We start from the raw sequence: 24569 nt of genomic DNA, 5'->3' as shown, positions 1-24569 counted from the left end.
GATTTTGGTCGCAAGGAACATTCAGGACATAAGCAAATGTCGCAGGAGAAGCACTCGCCGTTCGACATTCCGGTAGGATGCGCTGGTGTCCTGATCGACGTGGTGTAGCAAGGCAGTGCAGGCTGCCACATTTTGGAGACTTGCAAAGATGCTGAGCATTCCGTCTTCGTGAAGAAACCAGCACGCCTGCAGCGCACAGCTCGGCACAGCCCAGTCATAGTTACAGACATCGTAATTCGCAGCACTGGCAGAATTGTCATAGTTACAGTGAGCGAAATTCGCAGCACTGGCAGAGTTGTTCAATTAGATTTCACACTTGTGGAATCCAGGACGATAGCTTGCCTCATCTCACTTTGCACTGGTAATGAAAGTGTGGACTTCCGGATTTTAGTCACGAATTTACAGTCACTGTTTTGATCGAGAATTGCAGGCTTAAATAGTTGTCAGTTGTTGTGAACATCGAGAGAGAGTAAATTTTTAAGAGGGAAAGAAGTAACTTAACCTATAAGAGAGTGACACTGCTTTCCTCTTAATCTTCACGCAACTTAGAACAGATATAACTGTCACAAGTTTCTGATTATTCGTTTTCTATGTTAACCCCATAACTGTGTATATAAATAAATTGGAGTATTGAATTTAACCATTGTTTCTGTTCGACCTCTTCACTTACTTTGAGTTGTAGGCTTGATATTTTTTATATTAACTGTTTTTGGCTGAGAGGAACTAGCGGCAAGAGACAGAAAAAAATCCCAGGCTCGGACCCAACTATTTGCTGTCTATCACCACTTGACCACAGACATTGTTAAATGCAGCAATATTTTTGGAGTATAAAGCTAGATCACTGGAAGCTCAGATGGCTAAAAACCTTCGTACACATACTATAAAGTAAGGAAACTCTGGGCATGTCTCTGACAGATAACTTTGTGGATTTCCTTGCTACAACTTTTAGCCTCATCTATATAATGAATTTGCTGTACCGAAAAAATAAGATCAGGATTTTCAAACAGGGAAGAGGCTGTCGCTTCGATGGAGGAAGTCTCCTACCTTGTCCCTTTTTGCTACCTAAGTCCTTGAGGCCCAGCTCGATATGTAGGTGGTTACAAACGCTATGCGGAATTGAACGGCTGGTGTGAGCGTGCCTGGGAGACGGTAAGTCTGAGTCCTGAAAAGATACTGGATGACGAGAGACGGAAAACCCAACGACTGGTCCAACGAAATAAGTTGTAGAGAAAACAGCCCACATTTATACCGTTTATAGATTTAGGAAAAGCTTTTAATAGTGTTGACTATAATACATTTCTCGAACTAATGAACGTAGCAAGACTAAGAACCAAACAGCCAAATGCTACCTGCGTATTGAACAGAAAGCAAACTAAAGTTTATTGTCGAAGCACATAAAATTGGTTCCGTAATTGAGAATGAAGTGATATAGGCGAAGGGAAGTACTGTGTTGTCAGCAGAGAAGCAGTAAGAGCACAATCGGTCCGTCAGGAGAAAAAATTGGCTCTGAGTACTATGGGACTTAACATCTGAGGTCATCAGTCCCCTAGAACTTAGAACTACTTAAACCTAACTAACCTAAGGACATCACACACATCCATGCCCGAGACAGGATTCGAACCGGCGACCGTAGCAGTCGCGCGGTTCCGGACTGAACCGTCAGGAGAGCTCAGTGATTTTGAGTATAGGCTATTCATTAGATATCACTTGATTAACAACTCCATCTCGTCGACTGACCAGGTGGACCTCATATACTGAAAGACAAGGACAGTCTTGAAGAGGATGGATGTAAAAAATCGCATGAAATCAGCTGAAGGAGTCACTGGTGAGTTCCAAAGTGCTACCAGCAGCCTATCTAGTACAATACAGTGAGTACAGAGTTAAAAAGAATGGCGCACATATTTCTGTAGTCAAAGCTAAGCGACGTTTGTGATGGTGTAAACAGCGACACCACTAGGCGTCTGTAAAAGTAATTTGGAGTGATGAAGTACGCTGTATCCTGTGGAAGTCCGATGGAACGGTTTGACTTCGCCGAATTCCTAAAAAACGAATAGTGCCAACAGTGAAGTACGGAGAACGTAGTATACTGGTACTGGGGTGGTTTTCATAGTTATAATGCAGTTCGCTTACTGAGCTTAAGAAATGTGGAAGGATATCAACATATTCTACAACATTGTGTAAAGACTACAGTAGAGGAACAGTTCGGGCACTATCACTGTATCTGCACAAAGATGCATCCTATCATGATGCAGCATCTTCGAGGCAATGGTTTGTGGACAACAACATTCCTGAAATGGGTTATCTTACCCAGAGTCGTAATCTGGTTGCAATGGAACACATTTGGGATGAGTCAGAACGCTGACATCGCTCCAGACCCCAGCATCCAACATCACTATCTTGTCTGGTAAGGGTCTTGATGAAGATATGGCTGGTATTGCTTCACAGACATTCATACACCTCATTGAAAGTGTTACCAGCAGAGTTCAAGTCGTTATAAAGGCGATTGGTGGACAAAACCCTATATTAATGTTCACTGATAAAAGCACTCCGTCTTCTGGCCACAAGTGGCCTATCGGGACCATCCGACTGCCGTGTCATTCTCAGCTGAGGATTTGGATAGGAGAGGCGTGTGGTCAGCACACCGCTCTCCCGGTCGTTATGATGGTTTTCTCTGACCGGAACCGCTACTATTCGGTCTAGTAGCTCCTCAACTGGCATCACGAGGCTGAGTGCACCCCGAAAAATGGCAACAGCGCATGGCGGCCCGTATGGTCACCCATCCAAGTGCCAGCCACGCCGGACAGCGCTTATCTTCGGTGATCTGACGAGAACCGGTGTATCCACTGCGGCAAGGCCGTTGCCACAATGTCCACTGGACGATAAACAGCACCGACAAGACATCACAACTTTTGGGATGAAATGTTATACAAGAAGACCGAAGATTATATCAATTTATGAAGTGACTAACGAAGAGATACTCCTTCAGCCTGGGGAGAAAAAAATTGTGTAGCACAATACGACGAGATGAAAAAATGGAGTGATACGAGATGTTCTGGGCATCAAAGAGTAATCCATTTGAAAATGGAAGCGTAAGGTGTGAAATTTGTAATGGAAGACAAAACTTTTTTAAAAAATTTATTGGCTTTAGAGGTGTGTCTATTCAGCTATTTCAATAGTAGAATGTCATATTCGTCATTTTGATTTGCAGCTCCTTTTATTGGCCATGTTTGCAGTAAAAATTGTTGGATGTGAGGTCCACCAGTTATCGATACTGAGAGAAGAAACGGTGTTTTGCATAACTCGAGGACCCCACATCCCACAAGTAGAATGTCAGTTATGACGATATGAAAGTAAGGACAACAGAACAGCCAATCCCCGAGAGGATAAAATCTCCGATCCGGCCGGGAATCAAAAGCGGGCCCGTTCGCTTGGTAATCCACTGCGCTGACCTCGCAGCTACCGAGGAGGGCCAACAGCAACGCTTGGATATAGTCGGTATGGTCTAGCGTAAGTACATTGTAATCGCTGCACTAAGATGAAGAGATTTACAAAGGATATACACTCCTGGAAATTGAAATAAGAACACCGTGAATTCATTGTCCCAGGAAGGGGAAACTTTATTGACACATTCCTGGGGTCAGATACATCACATGATCACACTGACAGAACCACAGGCACATAGACACAGGCAACAGAGCATGCACAATGTCGGCACTAGTACAGTGTATATCCACCTTTCGCAGCAATGCAGGCTGCTATTCTCCCACGGAGACGATCGTAGAGATGCTGGATGTAGTCCTGTGGAACGGCTTGCCATGCCATTTCCACCTGGCGCCTCAGTTGGACCAGCGTTCGTGCTGGACGTGCAGACCGCGTGAGACGACGCTTCATCCAGTCCCAAACATGCTCAATGGGGGACAGATCCGGAGATCTTGCTGGCCAGGGTAGTTGACTTACACCTTCTAGAGCACGTTGGGTGGCACGGGATACATGCGGACGTGCATTGTCCTGTTGGAACAGCAAGTTCCCTTGCCGGTCTAGGAATGGTAGAACGATGGGTTCGATGACGGTTTGGATGTACCGTGCACTATTCAGTGTCCCCTCGACGATCACCAGTGGTGTACGGCCAGTGTAGGAGATCGCTCCCCACACCATGATGCCGGGTGTTGGCCCTGTGTGCCTCGGTCGTATGCAGTCCTGATTGTGGCGCTCACCTGCACGGCGCCAAACGCGCATACGACCATCATTGGCACCAAGGCAGAAGCGACTCTCATCGCTGAAGACGACACGTCTCCATTCGTCCCTCCATTCACGCCTGTCGCGACACCACTGGAGGCGGGCTGCACGATGTTGGGGCGTGAGCGGAAGACGGCCTAACGGTGTGCGGGACCGTAGCCCAGCTTCATGGAGACGGTTTCGAATGGTCTTCGCCGATACCCCAGGAGCAACAGTGTCCCTAATTTGCTGGGAAGTGGCGGTGCGGTCCCCTACGGCACTGCGTAGGATCCTACGGTCTTGGCGTGCATCCGTGCGTCGCTGCGGTCCGGTCCCAGGTCGACGGGCACGTGCACCTTCCGCCGACCACTGGCGACAACATCGATGTACTGTGGAGACCTCACGCCCCACGTGTTGAGCAATTCGGCGGTACGTCCACCCGGCCTCCCGCATGCCCACTATACGCCCTCGCTCAAAGTCCGTCAACTGCACATACGGTTCACGTCCACGCTGTCGCGGCATGCTACCAGTGTTAAAGACTGCGATGGAGCTCCGTATGCCACGGCAAACTGGCTGACACTGGCGGCGGTGCACAAATGCTGCGCAGCTAGCGCCATTCGACGGCCAACACCGCGGTTCCTGGTGTGTCCGCTGTGCCGTGCCTGTGATCATTGCTTGTACAGCCCTCTCGCAGTGTCCGGAGCAAGTATGGTGGGTCTCACACACCGGTGTCAATGTGTTCTTTTTTCCATTTCCAGGAGTGTACTATCGGGGAGAGCTCCATCAAATTAGTCTTCGGATTGTAAGCAGCAACAAAGAAATAGACGCTATATAACCGTCCAGTGTATTTTTGTTAAAAGTGTTGTTGCAGTGTGTAAACATCGAAGCCTTGAGCAATACACTGTAATTAAGTTTTGGAAAAGGAGGAAGAAATACATCTCTGTTGCAAGGGGAAGTATCTTTTGCTTTATAAGAGGTCTTTTCAGAGTCACTTATAGAGGATCTGTACAAGTGCGAGGTACTTCAGGACAATGTTGTGGAAATGGAAGAGGACGTAGATGAAGATGAAATGGAAGATATGATACTGTGTGAAGAATACGACAGAGCACTGTAAGACCTAAGTCGAAATAAGGCCCCGGGAGTAGACAAAATTCCATTAGAACTACTGATAGCATTGGGAGAGCCAGCCATGACAAAACTCTTCTATCTGGTGAGCAAGATGTATGAGACAGGTGAAATATCCTCAGACTTCAAGAAGTATGTATTAATTCCAATCCCAAAGAAAGCAGGCGCTGACAGGTATGAAAATTACTGAACTATCAGTTTAATAAGTTACGGTTGCAAAATACTAACAGGAATTCTTTATGGACGAATGCAATAACTGGTAGAAGCCGACCTCAAGGAAGATCAGTTGGATTTCCTGCAGACAATACTGACCCAACGACTTATCTTAGAGGACAGATTAAGGAAAAGCAAACCTACGTTAATAGCTTTAGTAGACTCAGACAAAGCTTTTGACAATGTTGACTGGAATAATCTCTTTCAAATTCTGAAGGTGGCAGGGGTAAAATACAGTGAGAGAAAGGATATTTACAATTTGTACAGAAACCAGAAGGCAGTTATAAGAGTCGAGGGGCACTAATGGGAATTGGTGTTTGATAAGGGAGTGAGACAGTGTTGTAGCATATCCCCGTTGTTATTCAGTCTGTATACTGAGCAAGCAGTAAAGAAAACCAAAGAAAAATTTGGCGTAGGACTTAAAGTCCATGGAAAAGAAATAAAAACTTTGAGGTTTGCCGATGACACTGTAATTCTGTCAGAGACAGCAAAGGACCTGAAAGAGCAGCTGAACGGAATGAACAGTGTCTAGAAAGGAGTATATAAGATGAACATCAACAAAAGCAAAACGAGGAAATGGAATTAGTTGAATTAAATTAGGCGATGCTGGGGGAATTAGATTAGGAAATGAGACACTTAAAGTAGTAAGTGAGGTTTGCTATTTGGGAAGCAAAATAACTGATGACTGTCGAGGTAGGGAGGATATAAAATGTACACTGGTTATGGCAAGGAAAGTGTTTCTAAGGAAGAAAAATTTGTTAACATTAGGTATAGATTTAAATGTCAGAAAATCTTTTCTGAAAATATTTGTATGCAGTGTAGTCATGTATGGAAGTGCAACATGGCCGATAACTAGTTTAGACAAGAAGAGAATAGAAGCTTTCGAAATGTGGTGCTATAGAAGAATGCTAAAGATTTGATGGGTAGATCACGTAACTAATGAGGACGCATTGAATAGAATTGAGGCGAAGAGGTATTTGTGGCACAGCTTGATTAGAAGAAGGGATCGGTTGGTAGGACACCTTTTGAGACACCAAGGGATCAGCAATTTAGTACTGGAGTGAAACGTGGAGGGTAAATATCTTAGAGGGAGACCAATAGATGAATACACTAAGCAGATTCAGAAGAATGTAGGTTACAGTAGTTATTCGGAGATGAAGAGGCTTGCACAGGATAGAGTAGCCTGAGGATATGTATGAAACCAGTCTCTGGATTGAAGACCATAACAACAACAACACTTTAACATACACCGACCCATTACAGTCATCTGCTATCAACAGATACGGTTAAGACACAGTTAACTCTGATACATCATAATGGATGTCATGTCTCAGGAATCGTGATCTCAGTTGTTACAACGAATGTGCAAATACTGTGTGAATCACAGTTTTTTATATTAAGGATTATCGATGTTTATCTGTGTAGGTGATCAACTTCATATCCAGCTCTGAAAGACGCAGTTTCTCACCTGTGGTACTGAAACGTGTAAGGCTAGAGCCCTACTAGAGACAGCGAGATTCGTTTTCCTTTGTTTGTGTTAGTATAATACGGGTTTTGATATGCAAACGAATCTTACATGATAATTGTAGCGATTAAAATTTCCCTCTAATAAAATATTTTCCATTAATTCCGTACTGGTTTGCATGTAGGGTCTGGCTAGCACTTCTTCTAAGTCTTGGCATGGCCGTCGCAGGCCGCTGGTGGCAAAGAGATCACTTAGTGCAGAGTGTGTCTGCACAACAAATACCCCTGCCCTCAGATAAGTGTGTCCCCCAGTAGGATGGGTGGTCCGCCTTCCCCCATGCCCCAGTTCCGAGCACTCTCGGTGGACGCTCACTAATCGCGGTGCTATAGCGTATAGCGCCGAGCACAGAATGTGTCCAGAGGTTCTGGGCAGTTGTACTGGATGCAAATAATATCTTGCAGAGGCTGTAGGCGGGTAACTACCTAAACCATATGCTCGATTTGCAATGTCACCAGCCCGGTGTGCCGAGAGGACACTTCTGGGTAATTTGGGCAGTAGCTTGGAATGCAGGACACTTCTGGGTAATTTGGGCAGTAGCTTGGAATGCAGATAACATCTGGTGGAGAACGTGGAGCACAGTCTCACACATTAGACCAACTCCTGAATTTCACCACAGCCACTGCCAACTTGGGCGTTATGGACCCAAGTTGAACGATATCTTAAAATTAGCCGGAGTGAGAGAACTGGCTGCGACTGTCGTAGGGGCGGAAGTGTGAGTTTTCTCGCATTGACCAGAGCTTCCACAGTTTCCCTGGACTGGGATCTAGCACCAAATTATTGTGAAGTCGTTTAAATTGAAAAATTAAGAGAATGGTACAAGTAATAATAAACATTTTGGAAGAGAGAGGAAAATTTTAGTTACGGCCCTCTCAGAGGCGTTGTTCCTAGCATTCTGTCTGATTGGACAACCGGCAATTTTAAGTGGTCTTTCCAGAGAGAACGCAGAGGAACGTCGCTTTTGAAGTATTATCAGTCGGGAAGCGAAGCTCAACAGAACACTTTGCGCGGAGGAGAGAAAACCTCTTAGTCGAAACGCCAAGTAGGGAAGTTTTCCTGGTGGGGACACGAAGCGGTAAAGTACTCCTAGTATGGACGGAAGCAGAACTGTCCTCTCGGTTGGGACCGTGGTGGAACAACTCTCGTTGGCTGGACGGGGACCGAGGCGAGAAATTCAAACTCTGTGTGAGCAGCACTCGAATGCAGATGCCTTCTGCAGTTGCTGAAGCAGCAGCCCGTCTCTTCGCCTGTTAAGCTTCTACGTTCTGGCAGCATAGTAAGCGAGAAGTTAGTGATGAGACAGGAGTAGGCGCTCTTTCATGTGAAGCATGGATGGTGTTTTAAATCAGGCTGTGCGAGCCAATGGCTTAACAATGATTCAATTGTCTCGGTTCTTAATCCTACCAGAAGGACGTAAAAAGCATGTCCTATGGAAAACTGTGTACTTAATTTACCCGAATGACTCTGTAAGTTAGTTACCAGGCTATTTTCTTCCCTTCCCCATGGACTTTTCCGCTTAGTTTTTGTCAAGTGTTAAGTATATGCGTTTCATATTACAATTTCCACTCATCTCGAATGTGTGAGAGACTTAACTATTACATTAATTTGTCATCTGCTGTTCCTCCTGTAAAACATTTTGTGGTAAACGATGGTCTAACTTACCTATCTTTGAGTTCAGTATTTAGAGATGAGCCACTGCTCGCTGGTATCACTATTAACTTAAAAAAAACTCACCAGCAACTCATTTGCCAGAGCCAACAGCTTTTCCTTCCGTTTCGATTGCACCCAGTTTATTAAATGCATGTGACTCGTAGGAGCCTACCTGCAAATCGAACAGGTTCGTTAGATTCAAGTTGTATTTAGCCTTAGCCCAGTCGCAGCTTCCAGTATGAATGACATAAAACTAACGATTTCTAGTTCTATGTCATTCATACCACTGTTGACAAGCTGCACCTTTCGGGGACAGGTCTGAAGATTAACTGCTAGGTACATCGAAAGGCACAATGGAGAACGTCTTTAGATGGTGACACCTGTTAATACTAACACAATCATAACAATTTCACAACACTGTGTTATTTATTTCATGTTTTTTGTAGTAATATTCTCTACGTTCCAAGCATCTTTCGAGATTACGAAATCAGTCATCACAACGCAAAATGTATGAAAGGTGTGCACATCGTCGTCTTCTGTCTTCGAGGAATTTCTCAGTCGCATAAATTTGCTATTCTTTCAACTTCAGCTGTAGGAACAAGTCAAAGTCACATGGAGAGTCATCATTATAAGGAGAGAACAATTCTCCTACATCTACATCGGCCGGCCGAAGTGGCCGTGCGGTTAAAGGCGCTGCAGTCTGGAACCGCAAGACCGCTACGGTCGCAGGTTCGAATCCTGCCTCGGGCATGTATGTTTGTGATGTCCTTAGGTTAGTTAGGTTTAACTAGTTCTAAGTTCTAGAGGACTAATGACCTCAGCAGTTGAGTCCCATAGTGCTCAGAGCCATTTGAACATCTACATCGACACTCTTCAAACCACTGTAAGGTTCATGGCAAGGGCTACATCCCACTGTACCATTTATAAGGGCTTTTCCCCGTTCCATTCGCGTAAGGAGTGCGGGACGAATGACTGTTTAAATACCTTTGTACATGCTGCAATCAATCTAATCTTTCCTACCGATCCCTATGGGAGCGATAGGTAGGGGGTTGAAGTATATTCCTAGCGTAATCATTTAAAACCGTTACTTGAAATATTGTAAGTAGGCTTTATGGGTATAGTTTACGTTTATCTTGAAGAGTCTGCCAGTTCAGTTTCTCGAACGTTCCTGAGATACTCTTCCGCCGATCAAACAAACCTGTGACAATTCGTGCCGCGCTTCTCTGTATACGCTGATCAGCCAGAACATTATGACCACTACGTAAGAGCCGCTTTATCCACATTTGGCATGGGTAATAGCAGCGACGCGTAGTGGCAAGCAAGCAACGAGGCCTTGGTAGGTCGCTGGAGGAAGTTGGTACTAAATCTGCACACACAAGTCACCTAATTCCCGTAAATTCCGGGTGGGGGAGGACGATGAGCTCTGACGCCATGTCCAATCACATCCCAGATGTGTTCGAGCTGGTTCAGATATGGCGAGTTGAGGGGCCAGCACATCAATTGGAACTCGCCACTGTGCTCCTCGAAGCACTCCATCACACTCCACACTCCTTATGACATGGCGCGTTATTTTGTTGAAAAATGCCACTGCCGTCGGGAACGTGATCGTCATGAAGGGATGTAAGTGGTCTGCAACCAGTGTTCGATACTCCTTGTCCGTCGTTGTGCCTTGCACGAGCTCCAATGGACCCATGGACTACGACGTGAATTTTCTCCAGGACATAATAGAGCACAATGAGCCGCCGCCAGTAACACAGGTGTCAAGGACCTGTTCCCTGGAAAAAGACGGATTAGCGCCCTCGCATTGACATGATGGAGAAGATGTCGGGATTCGTCAGACCATGAAACGCTCTGTCACTACTCCAACTTCCAGTGCCGATGTCGTAGTGTTAACATTGACACATGCATGGGTCGTCGGCTGCGGAAGCCCACCTTTGGGAATGTTCGATGCGCTGTGTATTTAGACACACTTGTACTCTGCCCAGCATTAAAGTCTGACGTCAGTTCACCACATTTAGCCACCCGTCCACACGGTCAACACTCTCACTGGTACTACATGCCCCGTGCGTGTGTCTGACCAGCAGTTATTTTTCGCCAGGTGACGCTGATATCACCTGAACTGATTTATATCGATAGTAGGTCGGTGGTCACAGTGTTGTGGTTGATACGTGTATGATCAAATGGCTCTGAGCACTATGGGACTTAACATCAGTCCCCTAGAACTTAGAACTACTTAAACCTAACTAACCTAAGGACATCACACACATCCATGCCCGAGGCAGGATTCGAACCTGCGACCGTAGAGGGCGCGCGGTTCCAGACTGAAGCGCCTAGAACCGCTCGGCCACACTGGCCGGCGTGTATGATCAATCTCTCCTGTTTGTCCCGTCTGTTACGGGTACTACACACTTGAACAATATTTTAGGATGGATCGCATGAGTGATTTGTAACCAATCGCCTTTGTAACCTGACTGCACTTCCCTTATAGTCTACCAATGAACCATAGGACGCTACCTGCTTTGCCTACGGCTGACCCTGTGTTACCGTTCCGTTTCATGTCCCTATTAAGTGTTAAACCAAGGTGTTTGTATGACTTTATCGATTTTACCGATTCCAGCTGCGAGTCACTGGAATTGTAGTCACATGGTATTACGTATTTCACCATTTTGATTGAAATCTTATCGAGATCTGACTGAAGATTTGTGCAGTTTCTTTCTGACTGTACTTTATTACAGTTAACAGCATCAGCTGCGAAAAGTCCGAGGTTACTATTAATATTCTTCATAAGTTCACCACCATACAACACGAACGGCAAGGAACTCAACACACTTGCTTGAAATCCAGCTGAAGTTACTTCTACACCCATCGATGATTCTCCATACAAGATAACTTACCCCTTTGCCGCTTCCTCATTACCAAAAAAAAAATCCCCAAACCAGTCACAAATTTCACTTGATCTCCTATACGATCGTACTTTTGATAATAAGCGTAGGCGTGGTACTGAGTCAAGTGCTTTTCGGAAATCAAGAAATACTGCATCTACCTTACTGCCTTGTTCCAAAGCTATCAGTGTCATGTGAGAAAAGTGAGAGTTGGATTTCACGTGAATGATGAAGGAGGTCATTCTGTTCTTGATACTTTGTTATATTTGAGCACAGAATACTATATGTTCTAATATTCTACAACAAATGGATGTCAAGAATATTGGCGATGATTTTGTGGATCATTTAGACGGGTGTGACTGTGATTTCTTTCAACTACTGGGAACGGCTTTTTGTTCTAGGGATCAATGATAGATTATAGCTAACATTAGTTGCTAGTACAACATACTTGTTATTATTCTATTTTGTGACCAAAATTTCCTTCTTTCTAGCAAATCTGAATTAAAAAATCCGCTCCCTTTTGTTTCATTACATTATCAGGTGATAAAGGACACTTGCTTGTTCTGTTTTCTCTTATGGTTCCACTTACATGGAATCAATGTTCCTTCACTTGGACGAGCAGGTTGTGACTCGTAATCGTCAAAAAATACTTTGTGACTGTTTGGCTCATCAATAATCGACAACATTTTCAAAAGAGTTTTGGAATCCAGTGGTAAATCATCATTGTCATCCTTCTGGTACTTCTCACGACAGAGTAAGAAGTTGTAACAGTAACCGTTAGTACCACATAAGGCCCATACTTTATAACCAAAGCGTATGGGCTTAAGTCTTATAAATTACTTTATAGGATTTCATCATCTGCTACATTTTCCTGAAAGGCTCCTTGATAATTTTGTACCAGAGCCTCTGCTAATGGCTTTATTTTGAAAGATTTGTTACTTATGTTATCATTGGCCTTTTTATTGTCACTGAAATGTAATACAGATTTCAGTTCCAGATACCTGCTATGACTGATGGCATCTTTCACTGTCTGAACACCAAGATCATGATGCTCAGATCAAGAATTTCTTCCACTGGACAATTTACGATAGCCTTACATAACAAATACAAGAATTTCCTCAGGTACATCTGAAGAAGGTATTTTGTTCTTACACTCTCTAGCGTAACTTTCAGTTTAGAGTTCTTCAAAAAATTATATGTGATTGAGGTCATACGACGTTTCTTTGAATTCAACCGACAGATCAGAAGCTTTCGTCCCTAAATCTGATCAAACTATTTAACTTCCTCTTTACAGGATCTTTTGAAAGAAAATGAGAAATGTATCCGTTATCTCTTGCATGTAAAATTTCAGAAGTACCTGTAATATTGCTTACATAGGTTTTTCCTAACAAGTCATCTTCAATATTTTCGTCATATGTCTGCTCATCTACATCTGGAGGTAGAGGTACCATATCTGCTTCTGTGTTTCCCAATGTAGGTGTTCCTGCCTCTACAACTGCCTTAAAACACTGGCAAGACATGAAAAAAAAGTCGGAAAAAACTGAAAAAATCTACTGTTTCTGACGGAAGTATCCAGTGTCCTTAGATGAGGACGTACAGTTTTCATGCATTGGAACACAAAAGTACAACTAAGCATTTTGGCCTTCACTAGTACCAAACACTATTAAAGTATTACATTTCGCAGGAGCCAGAAAATGACAATGGTCTTGCCTTAGACTCAGCCACACTAACAACAGAGATAACTAGCAGGATCTGCAAAAACACACCATTCTACTTAACAGTCTTGAACTGAATAACTATAGCAGAGGGATAACGCTGGTACCCATTTTCGAAGGAAACTTTACTTTACTACAACAAAAGGCCATTGGTGGTTTGAAGTAGCATGCATTTGTAATAATAATCGAAAACCGAGTGTCCTCAATCGTGGACAATGGGAACTCTTGGGCTAATTCATCATTGTTTCTGTGTTACGAGAGTTAAATTAGGGCAGTAGTACTGAATTTGCCTTTCTAAAGGAGCACTGGCATTTCCGCTTTTGCTTTGCTCCTCTTAATTTCACTTCCTGTCTCGTCCGTGAGTGACTGGACTCTAACTTTGGTGCCACTAACGGCTTTTACATACAACCAGAATTTTTTGTATTTCGTGAAAGATCTTTCGGCAGTTTTCAGTTACGGTAGTCATTGAGGGCCTCGCGTATTGCTCTTTCTGACAGGTGAAAGTGTTTCATTCGGCATCTCTGTATCTGCAGTCCTATGCTTCGTTGTACACCTGTTATGCAGTAGTTTGTTTCTTTAGAACTCTTTTTACAGTGACGGTATATCTTCGAAGGTCCGTCCCAGATCTTCTTTCAGATACATATAAATCTCTCTACTTGTTTCAGTTGCCCTTTGTATTCATTGCTGCTATAACTGCCTTACGTTCACTGAAAAAAATTTCGATTTGGACATCCTCAAAGTGGTCAGATCTATATGTTACCATTAAAACAGAGTGATTTCGATCTTGTGTGGGGTTCCGAAATATTAGTTCCAGGCAGGTTTTGGAGAAGGCATTTAGTAATGTTTCATCCAGCACTAACAAAACTATAATTATTGCAATTGGTTTTTGAATGACTACAGTATTATTAGGGAAGTTATAAACAAGCAAAGAGGTGAGCCTGGTGTCGATAGAAGGAACCAGTTGTAATTTGATACCCACACTTGATACAGAGTAATGTACAAAAAATATTGCATGCAGCTTCAGCTTCTATCGCCATGAATTTGTGTTTCTTTTCTGCTGTGACAAATACATCACCTCTGTTTCCCATTAGCCTATCCTTCCCTTATGCACTTAAATTTTACTCAAAAATTGCACTACTGTAAACCTCAGGTTTTAACCAGCTTTGCGTACCTGGTATTATGTGAACTTCACTGCTTTTTAGGGGAGCTTCAAACTCTGGCAATTTGTCGCGAATACTTCTGCAGTTAACAACTAGGATTTTAATACTCTCACTACTTGTGTACTTGTGGGGTGCGCTCTTTAGATCTTACACTGATGCTGCTGGGTTTCCTACAGATATCTTTAAACTCCGTGAGCACGGCTGGTATTCTCAGCCTTGTCTACTAATGCCTTCACTGAAACGGGTAGCAAAAGTGCAAAGGGCCCAGACAACAGGCATCGTTTGTTCCAATGTGTGCCACTATCTGCAGTTGGTTGCATCCTGTTCCCTCAATGGCTGCGGGTACAGCCGCTTCAACATTTCTGAATGAGTACCCCCAGGCATACATAACGGGTGTACCTGATATTCCTTTCCATCCCTTGCTGCAATTTTCCTAATTGGTGCAACTATACTCCCTACGTTTCAATTGCTGACGATTAACAGACCCCTACTCAGTTTCGTTTGTCTTCTATTGACACAGAACACAGAGAGTTTCCCAACAAGCGAAGTGAGCGGCACTGGCTCAGTTTCTCTATCAGTGGAGGCACCACCTCGAAGCTGTCGATCAAGTGGATAGGTGTAACATTTTAAGGTCTCCCTCGTATCTGTCTCCCCTGCACAGGACACCTAGACCTAAGCATGACACGCCACAACAGTCAAGTGGACTAGTAATGATGGATCCTGTGTTTCCTGGCCAGCCGTAGTGGCCGAGCGGTTCTAGGCGCCTCAGTCTGGAACAGCGCGACCGCTACGGTCGCAGGTTCGAATCCTGTCTCGAGCATGGATGTGTATGATGTCCTTAGGTTAGTTAGGTTTAAGTTCTTATAAAGTTCTAGGGGACTGATGACCTCAAAAGTTAAGTCCGATAGTGCTCAGAGCCATGTGAAACATTTTTTTGTGTTTCCTGTGGAAGAGACAGTATCCACAGGAGAGGGTAGTACTTCAGGTATCTCCGGTATCTCTGATAGCTGATTCGCGCTACCCACCTAACTCTTTACTGGCAACAGCTTCCAACTGTCTGACAGTAGTCAGGGCGATATCCAGCTGTTAATGAATAGCAACCAACTCATCCCCTGTCCGAGAACAGCAAAAACAGTGAGGGTGCATTATGTCTGATGCAATATTTTACTGAAAAGTAAACAAATAACTTGCGCCTGGTGCACACATGTTACCAGCAGCCTTTAGAACTAAAGTGATTAACAGCTAAAACGAGATATCTATTACGACAACAGAAATCTTCATACCAGTTTTATCGTTTCTTTGAAAGGTTATCGTCGTTAAAAGATTCGAGAATAGCGTTAATTTATGATAAATGCAGGCAGTATACATTCTAGAAAACTAATATGACTTTTCTACGAAGTAGTCATGAATTACGAGGGACTAAATTACGAAAATTTTTACAAAATTCCGAAAATTTTCAAATATATACCTTTTCTCATGTAAATGTATAATGAAAGTAGGGAAATTTTGGTTTGAATAAGGATACTGTGGCCAAAAATTTCTCAAAAGCAAAGGTTAACTTTAAAACTGACGATGCAATGCTACTCGGTATACATGTTTCTGGAAAGTACAGGTCATGTTTGCAATTGAAGATGTAGTACTACATAGTACTCGTATATCACGACTCTATTCGTCTTGTTGACGATTTGCATTTTCTCATTGTTGTGATGTGACGGCGGACGGTCCACTACGGGTGCAGCGATGTCCGTGAAAATTACTGTCAGTGAACTAGAGGAACGTAGGTGCCTAAGATAGGGACATAAATCACAGATATCACCTGAAAGCTTTTGTTTATTGTGTCGTGCTATTGAACGGAAACTCTGAAATTCAAATTAGGCCTCACAGCTCTACCTAATGAATTTAATGAATTCAAAAGTATGTCATATTAACAGGGTCATTGTTTGTAGAACCAATGTCATGAATAATGACAAGATATGGGGTAGAAGGTAGAAACAGAAAGTAAAGTTGTACCTAGTTATATCTTACATATCAAAATGTTAAGATTGTGGTTAAAATCTACGCACGCACACACACACACACACACACACACATACGCACACACACACACACACACATACACACACACACACACACACACACACACACACACACACACACACACACACAGAGAGAGAGAGAGAGAGAGAGAGAGAGAGAGAGAGAGAGAGAGAGAGAGAGGGGGGGGGGGGAGGGGCGAGGGAGAGAGAGAGAGACGCAGAGAAAAAGACAGAGACAGGGATTCTCTATTTTGTAACAACTGTGAAAGAAACGACACAAGGAAAGAAAAGCAATTGAAATGCTACAGAAGATACGTGTAACTGACAATCGTGAACATGAAATAGCACGAGGCAGGAACTAAATTCTTCAAATTCTTCCAAGCAAACACATTAGACATATACCAAATAAAAAATTTAGTACAGGCACCACACCGCCAGATAAAACAAACGTCAGGGTAACAAGTCGCTTTATATTATAAAATCCACTCTCCTAGTACGTGTCGTACTGAAATAAGTGTGCTTCAAGCACCAAAAACACATATCTCAGTGGATACTGTCCTGAAGTGAGACGTCTGAAATCTAATCCACTACGTCTCAGCGGCTGGTACGACGATCACCTCCCCGCTGAAACTCTCAGTTGTGATGTTACATCTGACCATTGTTCCTGCCGATGCTACAATATACCTTCCAGGCACATTCTTCTCAGACAACTCCATTTTCTTCCGAGGAAATAGTTGTTGTTACGTAGAAAATCACTTTTCCGCAACAGCGGCTTATTTCTTAATTTATTTTCTCACAATTAGTTTCAAGGATAAAGTCTCATTATTAAATGTTCATGCTCTTTGAAACCAGACATAAATTGTTGTCGTCATATACGAGTCATATATATATACGACGAGTCACATCACATCTGATGTATGACTCGTATATGACGACATTGACAGGAAAGATTAGAAGACGCAGACTACAATTCTATGGACACCTATACAGAATGCCATCACTCAGATTGACCAAAAAGATCTTTGACTGGGTAACCACTAGAAACAACAAATGGGTGCCAGAGGTAAAAAACGACCTGAACCAACTCAACATAAAAGCAGACGCAATAAACGACAGAATAAAATTCAGAAACATTATTAAGAAAAGTAAACTACTTGAGATACACTGTCAGAAACGAACAGGCGTAAAATGGACCGAAAAACGCAAGCAAGATCACAGCCGGACGATGAAAGAAATATGGGCAACAAAAACGGCAAACTAGATGAAGCCGAAGACAGGAAGCCGACAAGAAGCATGGACAGAGGACGGGAAGCACAAACACAGCGAGCGAGTGACGGAAGTTTGGGCAGGAAGGAAGGCAGCAAAAGGAACTGGCCATGTAGTTTAGTCCAACTGCGCTCTATAGGGGCAAAACACCAATAATAATAGCGACGAAATAGCTTTAGATACCTCTAAGACCTCCTCGGCTGACTTACTTTCTTGCGCTTCAATGTGTCAGAACACCCAGTAAAATGACGCCAACTTCGATCGCTTTTGTATCGAAGGAAGGGGAAATTTTTGCTAATGGACATTTATGTCTCCTTACGTAAATTGAGGATGGAGGTGGGGCAGAAAGGAAAGGACTATTGCAGCCAGCTTCATTGGAATTTTTATGCGAAAACAGCGGTGACGAGCGAAAATGTGTGCCGGACAGGAATGTGAACCCAGCATATCCTGATTACTATGCAGTTGCTTTAACCACTGTGCCACCCTGTACATGAACTCCACTCTCGCTACTTTCAGATTCCTACAGGAGGTCAGACGTAACTGTACATCCAGCTGAAGGTGGTGGATTCACTGCCCATCGAGGTGAGTCAGTTATATGAATCCGTAGTGTCTATTCTTTTTGACATGTCTAAAAGAGCAGACACCATGCTTTCATTAATTTCTGTCTTCCGGCTACGTGTTCTACAGACGGTCCGTTGTAACTGTAGCCCGGCCGAGCACGGTACGCATATTTGTTTGGTGTTCAGGACAGCAATGAGCCGTATTGTGATTGGTTGGAAAAGAAAATTCCATACCGAAAATGTGAAACGAAACACTGATTAAATTCGTTTCTATTTCCTACAAATTCTCCTCTCTAAGTAAAGAATTCAGTGAAAAAAGAAATACAAATGCCGCTGGTACATTGCACCTTTTTTATCTTTCCGAAATACATGCTGTCCATCGAGGCACTCTCTTCTTTTGGTCGAATGATAACATCGTAAAGGGCTTTGCAGATAAATCTTCTCTGATGCCACAGTGGAGTAATGAAAACAGCAGATGGCGCGTTGAAACAGAACTCCCATCACAAGGCGCACGTGCGCACTCTGCGCTGTTTACAGACGCTGCATACAACCACCGGGAGGAGTTCTTACCGTGTGTCGTTGGGTGTGTAGCAGCGCGCGGGCGGCAGCGTCTTGAGACTGGTGCAGCGGCGCCCCTGTCAGACGCTGAGCACACGACCTGCTATACATAGCAGCGCGCTCGGCGCGGCGCGCACGCGTATTCTGATATCGCCAGCCTGGTTTACACTAGTTGCGACCACCGCTCCACGGCGTCCGCCTATTTCTGTTTGTTTGTGTCTGACGCCGTTATTGCCCCTCTGTTTCCCCCGCAGCTTGCCGCCACCGGCTCGCTGTGGTGCTATCTCGTTAGAACTGTGGTGCACCACGAACACGTCATACGACAGCTGTTCGACAAGTTATATGCAAATGGGAGGGGGATCACTACTGTCAGCTGCATCGGGACATTAAACGAAATCAGATGACGAAGAGCGAAAATGTGTGCCGGTCCGGGATTCGAACCCGGGAACTCCTGATTACTCGGTAGGTGTGGTAACCGCTGCGCAATTCAGGGCTCAGCGTTATCACAACACCAAGGAGTATGTCGGTATGCCACCTATCCGCCGTCCCTGTCCATTATACTCCTGTTCGTTACTCAGAGATTCCTGCAGGAGGTTGCATTCGCAGTGAAGAAAGTGGATCTATTGCTCAGCCAGGCTTATCATTTATGTGAATGCAAGGTGTCTGACACCCCGCACTCATATAAATATTCGACAAGTCTTGTTGCCGCCATCGGTCTCTTATTTACTCACATTTTTATCAGTTTTCAGATGCCCATATCTACGCTCTGTTCTAAAGTGGTTAAAACAACAATGGGATAGCACCTTCTGTACACCAATCTCCCTTATAGTAAGTGTAATAACGCCACCATTTTTTCTGCTCCGCGCATATTGCGAAACAAGTGAAACTCACTGGTAGAAAGGTCTTAAAAATTTTTACGTGCTGTAAGAATATCGTAACGTCAATAACCAGAATCTAGTTGAAATCATAGCATTTTTTCAGGCTGGTCTTCGTAAGCTGAAAATAAAGAACACAGGATTCTGCCAATGTGACAATAGTTCGTAGCGAGATTTACAACCCATGTCATTTTTTGTGATACGAATGAACTACATACGTATTGAAAAATTATTTGTTAATCTTTAAAATTTAAAAATTTATTCCAAAATTGAAACATATGAAGACTTAGGCTGTAAACGATGGCGGGACACGAGTTGGTTGTTCTGAGAAATTGCACAGTTAAATATCAATAATATCTCATAAGTCGTATATTTCAAGTACATCCACAGTGATTTTTTACTCAGATAAACCATTGTTTTAAAATATTTCTAGAGTAACGACAGATTGTTAAAATCTTAAATTCCATCCAAAATTTTATCTTAAAAATACGCCAGTTGGTACTCAACAATGTTTACTTACAAACTCAGTGCACATTACATAAGTTACCGTTGACTTACTATTGTTTACTTGTTAGGCGAGTTAACGAAACAATACTGTGAAACCTCTCAAAAATGCAAATTTAGGAAGTCCGAATTGTTTCAGTTGATGGTACTAAGATTTCCATTGCCAAGTTTTAAAATAATGAAATATAACAACCTGAAAAAGTAAGTTATGATATTAAGGATGTCCCTTAACATATTTGCCACGACTGTCACGTGAACTCCAGTAAACAGTGATACTGAACACAGCTTAGCACTCTTTACTTGCTTAGAGAATTATTCACATTTCACAGATTAGCAACAGCCTTTGAAGTGCGTTTGCGTTCAGTTATATATTCAGGACCTTTATCTGAGCTGTAGTTATCCATGTCACTATCGGATTTTTAACTATTGTCCCTGAAAAGCATTTCCTCTGGCACGAAAGCCGCACACGCTACTACAACTGGCAGCCACTGGAACTTACCACTACATTAATGCACACATCCTGACAAAGCTGCCATTAGTGAGAATCTGAAATCGGAGATAAAACTCTGATTTGTTGGTTTAGCGAGAAACTATTAAATAATTTGAATAAACCACATCGTATTCCATGTTTCACACGCAATAACTCTGTTTCTTACCGACTTTCGCTTGTCGTTGTTTACTTTCGACGTTGTTTACTTTCGAGATCTTCATATATTTCCTCACTGACATGAAGTATATTGTAGTCAAGTTCAGGGGTTCAGAGGTCTTTCCATATTGTTATTGAAAATAGGTAAGCTTATCCAATAAAAAAGTTAAAAGTTTTTATTTCGCAGTATAAAAGTTTTTTATATGTACCCATCAAAAGTTTATTGGTCTTCCGTGATTAATATCTTATTTTCCTTATGTTAAAACAATTTTATAAAACTTTTTTAAAAAACTGTTACTCCAGAATCTGTTCACGTTAGAGTTTTCCGTATGTAAGTAACGTCGTATGTTGATTTGCGGTAGCTGTGGCAATATGTGATGTTTCTTTGTTTAAAAATAAATAATTGCACTTGATTATGTACTAACCTGGTAATCTGTTCATTGTAATATTAAAAGTCGCTCAGTAGTAGAGTTAGAAAGACAATATGTATATACTGCAGTAACAGACACAAAGACACATTGATGTATAATCACACGATTGCAGAATCACAACTGGAAGCAGTCACATCCATTAAATATCTGGAAGTACATTTAGGAAGAAGAAATTTAAAGTGCAACGACTACGTAAAACAAATCACAGGGAAGGCAAGTGTCAGACTGAGATTCAGTGGAAGAAGCGTCTGGACGTGTAGTCCATCCACGGACGTGGCTTACAAAACCCTGGTTCAGTCAATATCTGAATATTGCTCATCAGTCTGGGATCCGTACCAGATAGGATTGATAGGGGAATTAGAGAAGATCCAGTAAAGAACGGAGTGTTTCGTCGTATGCTGCTTTAGTAAGTGGAAAAGAGTGATGGGTATGCTCATCCAACTCCAGTGGAAAACGCTGCAAGAGAGGCCTTGTTCCTCACGGTGTGGTTTCTAATTAGAGTTCCGGTAGCGTACGTTATTGGAAGAATCAGTCGTTATATTTCTTCCTCCTACGTATACGTCGCGCAAAGAAAATGAGGGTAAACGCAAAGGTTCGAGCTCACACGGAAGCTTACCAACAATCATTCTTCTGGCGGACCATACGTGACTGGAACAGGAAAAGCCACCCCGATAAGGTGGCTTGCGGAGTTTAGAAGTAGATCTAGATAGGTCCAGTTGTAAGTAGTGAGAACGTCGACCCGTTCCGCTGTTTTGGAGCTCACTAATTAATTAGAACGAATCTTCCACACTGTAATGGAATGTGCACTTTCATAGCAAGACTTGTTGGTAGTCTAAATCTATGGAACCGACAAATACTCAAGCTTTTCTTCATCAATGTTTTGATCGACTGTGCTGTGTACTCACGCCTCAGAACATCCATTAAAAGATCGGTCTACCAATAGCACCTACATACGTTGCTAGCGCCACAGAAATTGTCACGCGAGTAGCTATAAAATAGCCTCAGAGCATCACTTGCGAAATGAAGAGGCACAGTATCACTCCTGGTCACAAGACGATTTTACTTTGTTAATTAAGTTTCACTACTTGATTACATGTGAAGTAATTCGAGATAGCAGCCTTGTGCCAAAACAGTATCCTCATAGCCAAAAATATTTTAGTATTGCAGTGCTTCAGGGTCCAGTCACATTAATGTGACCACCTGTCAAAAGTTTGAATAACCACCTTTTGCAGCGCAGACAGCTGCGAAACGTGCAGGAAGAGCGTCAGTGAGTTTCTGAAAGGTGCTGACAGGGATGTGGAGGCATGCCGATTCTAGTGTCGTGGCCTGCTGCGCCGGGTTCATCAGTTGAGGATCCATGGCGCGAACAGCCGATCGAGGTGGTCCCACAGGTTCTCGATTGGGTTTAAATCAGGGAAGTTTGATGACCTGCGGCCTACAGCGAATTTATCCTTGTACTGTGTCAAGCACGCACGCACATTGCAAGGTGTGTGAGAAGATGCACTGTGCTGTTGGTAGATGTCATCATGGCGAAGAAAAAACAAACTGTATGTAGGATACGGCCCCCACGCATACCTCTGTTGATCCATTGTACTTTCCAGAATGTCTAGATCACCCAGGGAATGCCACGAAAACGAAAATATTTCGCACCCTCTGCTCTGGCCTGGACGGTTCTAGCGATTGTTGCAGGGCCGTACACGCCACGTCAACGGTCATCTGTCCGATTGAGCATAAAACATGATTCGTCTGAGAAGACACCTGCCACCCCTCAGTGGACGTCGAGTCCTGGTACCAGCACGCCAATTCCAACGTTTGTCGCCAATGAACAGCAGGTGGTACGGATGCATGTACCAGGCGTCTGCTGCGGAGGCCCATCCTCAGCAACCTTTGCTGAATGGCAACCTCTTGGTTCATCTGGGCGGTCAGTTGCTTTTCGCCCACACACATCTCCGTCCTCTTTTTTTTTTCTTTATTGAGTTTCGGTTCCCCCCGGTCCGCCCCCGGTAGCTGAGTGGTCAGCGCGACAGACTGTCAATCCAAAGGGTCCGGGTTCGATTCCCGGCTGGGTCGGAGCTTTTCTCCGCTCAGGGACTGGGTGTTGTGTTGTCCTAATCATCATCATTTCATCCCCATCGACGCGCAAGTCGCCGAAGTGGCGTCAAATCGAAAGACTTGCACCAGGCGAGCGGTCTACCCGATGGGAGGCCCTCGTCACACGACACGACAGTTCCCCCCGAAGGGGGCGGGCTGGCAGCAGCTTAGTGCGCCGCTCTTCAGCCTACAGAAGTTGTTTTAAAAAGATGAAGAGAATAAATAATAAAAGCAGGCGATAAAATCGGTGACTTAAATGGTAAAATAGCGGAAAATCGTGGAAGTTAAAACATAAAACAAAAGGTTGATGATGCTAATAAAATACTTATGAAGCAGACAGGTAAAAGAATAGACATACAATTAAAAGAACAGTCTGGTTTCTGTTTGGAAGAGAGATAAAATTTACACCCGGTGACGGCATGGTTTCTGTTCCCAACACTTTGGAAAGACGAACAACACTGAACATTCACTTGAATACTGCACTATAAAAATTGGCACAAATATGACATAACACAGCCGAGGGCAGATGGGGGGAACCTGGACAGATGATGGGAAAGGAAAGGCGGGAACGAGAGGAAAAAACGAAGTGGGGGGGAGGGGGAAAGATGCCGATGGAGGATGAGGACCCGGGTGCTGGGCAGACGCGACAGGGAGTGGGGAAAGGCAGAAGAGGGGTATACAAAAGGACTTGGGTGGGGGGTGAGAGGGGAGGCAGAGAGAGGTTAGGGGGGGAGAAAACAGGGTGGAAGGGGGGGAAGAGGGAGCCTGGGGAAAGGATAGGAAAGGAGGGGGGGTGCAGATCAGGGTTGATAGGATGGATAAATGGAAGGAGAGAGGGCATCAACAAGGAGGGAGAGTTGATGGAAGCCACCTTGGGAAAGGAGATGAAGCGTGTAGAGATGGAGGGTAGGGGGACACAACAGTAAAAATGTGGCAGAGGGCGGGTATTGGAGAGGAGAGGAGAGGAGAGGAGAGGAGAGGAGAGGAGAGGAGCAACCAGGGGTTGAGGGGGATCAAAGTGGCGGGAGGTGTAGAGTATGCGGATATGTTCGAGGAATAGGAGAAGATGGGGGAATGGAATGAGGTCATAGAGGATCCACGGTCGCCGTTCAACAATGTC

At 43.8% G+C, this 24569-nt stretch overlaps 1 protein-coding gene and 1 pseudogene across 1 annotated transcript in view; both read right to left on the bottom strand.

Annotated features, from left to right (window-relative positions):
* LOC124776889 (glutamate receptor ionotropic, kainate 2-like) overlaps nt 1-19045 on the bottom strand; it is a 200712-nt gene extending 181667 nt beyond the window's left edge. The window contains exon 1 of the mRNA XM_047252076.1: nt 18915-19045. The gene's annotated coding sequence lies outside the window, so the exon portion shown is untranslated. The remainder of the gene's footprint in view (nt 1-18914) is intronic.
* On the bottom strand, nt 2745-2862 carry LOC124778066 (annotated as a pseudogene).
* Nucleotides 19046-24569: the final 5524 nt, after the last annotated feature.

The sequence above is a fragment of the Schistocerca piceifrons genome, chromosome 2 (genome assembly GCF_021461385.2).
Source record: "Schistocerca piceifrons isolate TAMUIC-IGC-003096 chromosome 2, iqSchPice1.1, whole genome shotgun sequence".
NCBI classification, from domain to species: Eukaryota; Metazoa; Arthropoda; class Insecta; order Orthoptera; family Acrididae; genus Schistocerca; species Schistocerca piceifrons.
Note: the sequence above shows the minus strand (reverse complement) of the source record. Positions and strands in the feature narration are given on the sequence as shown.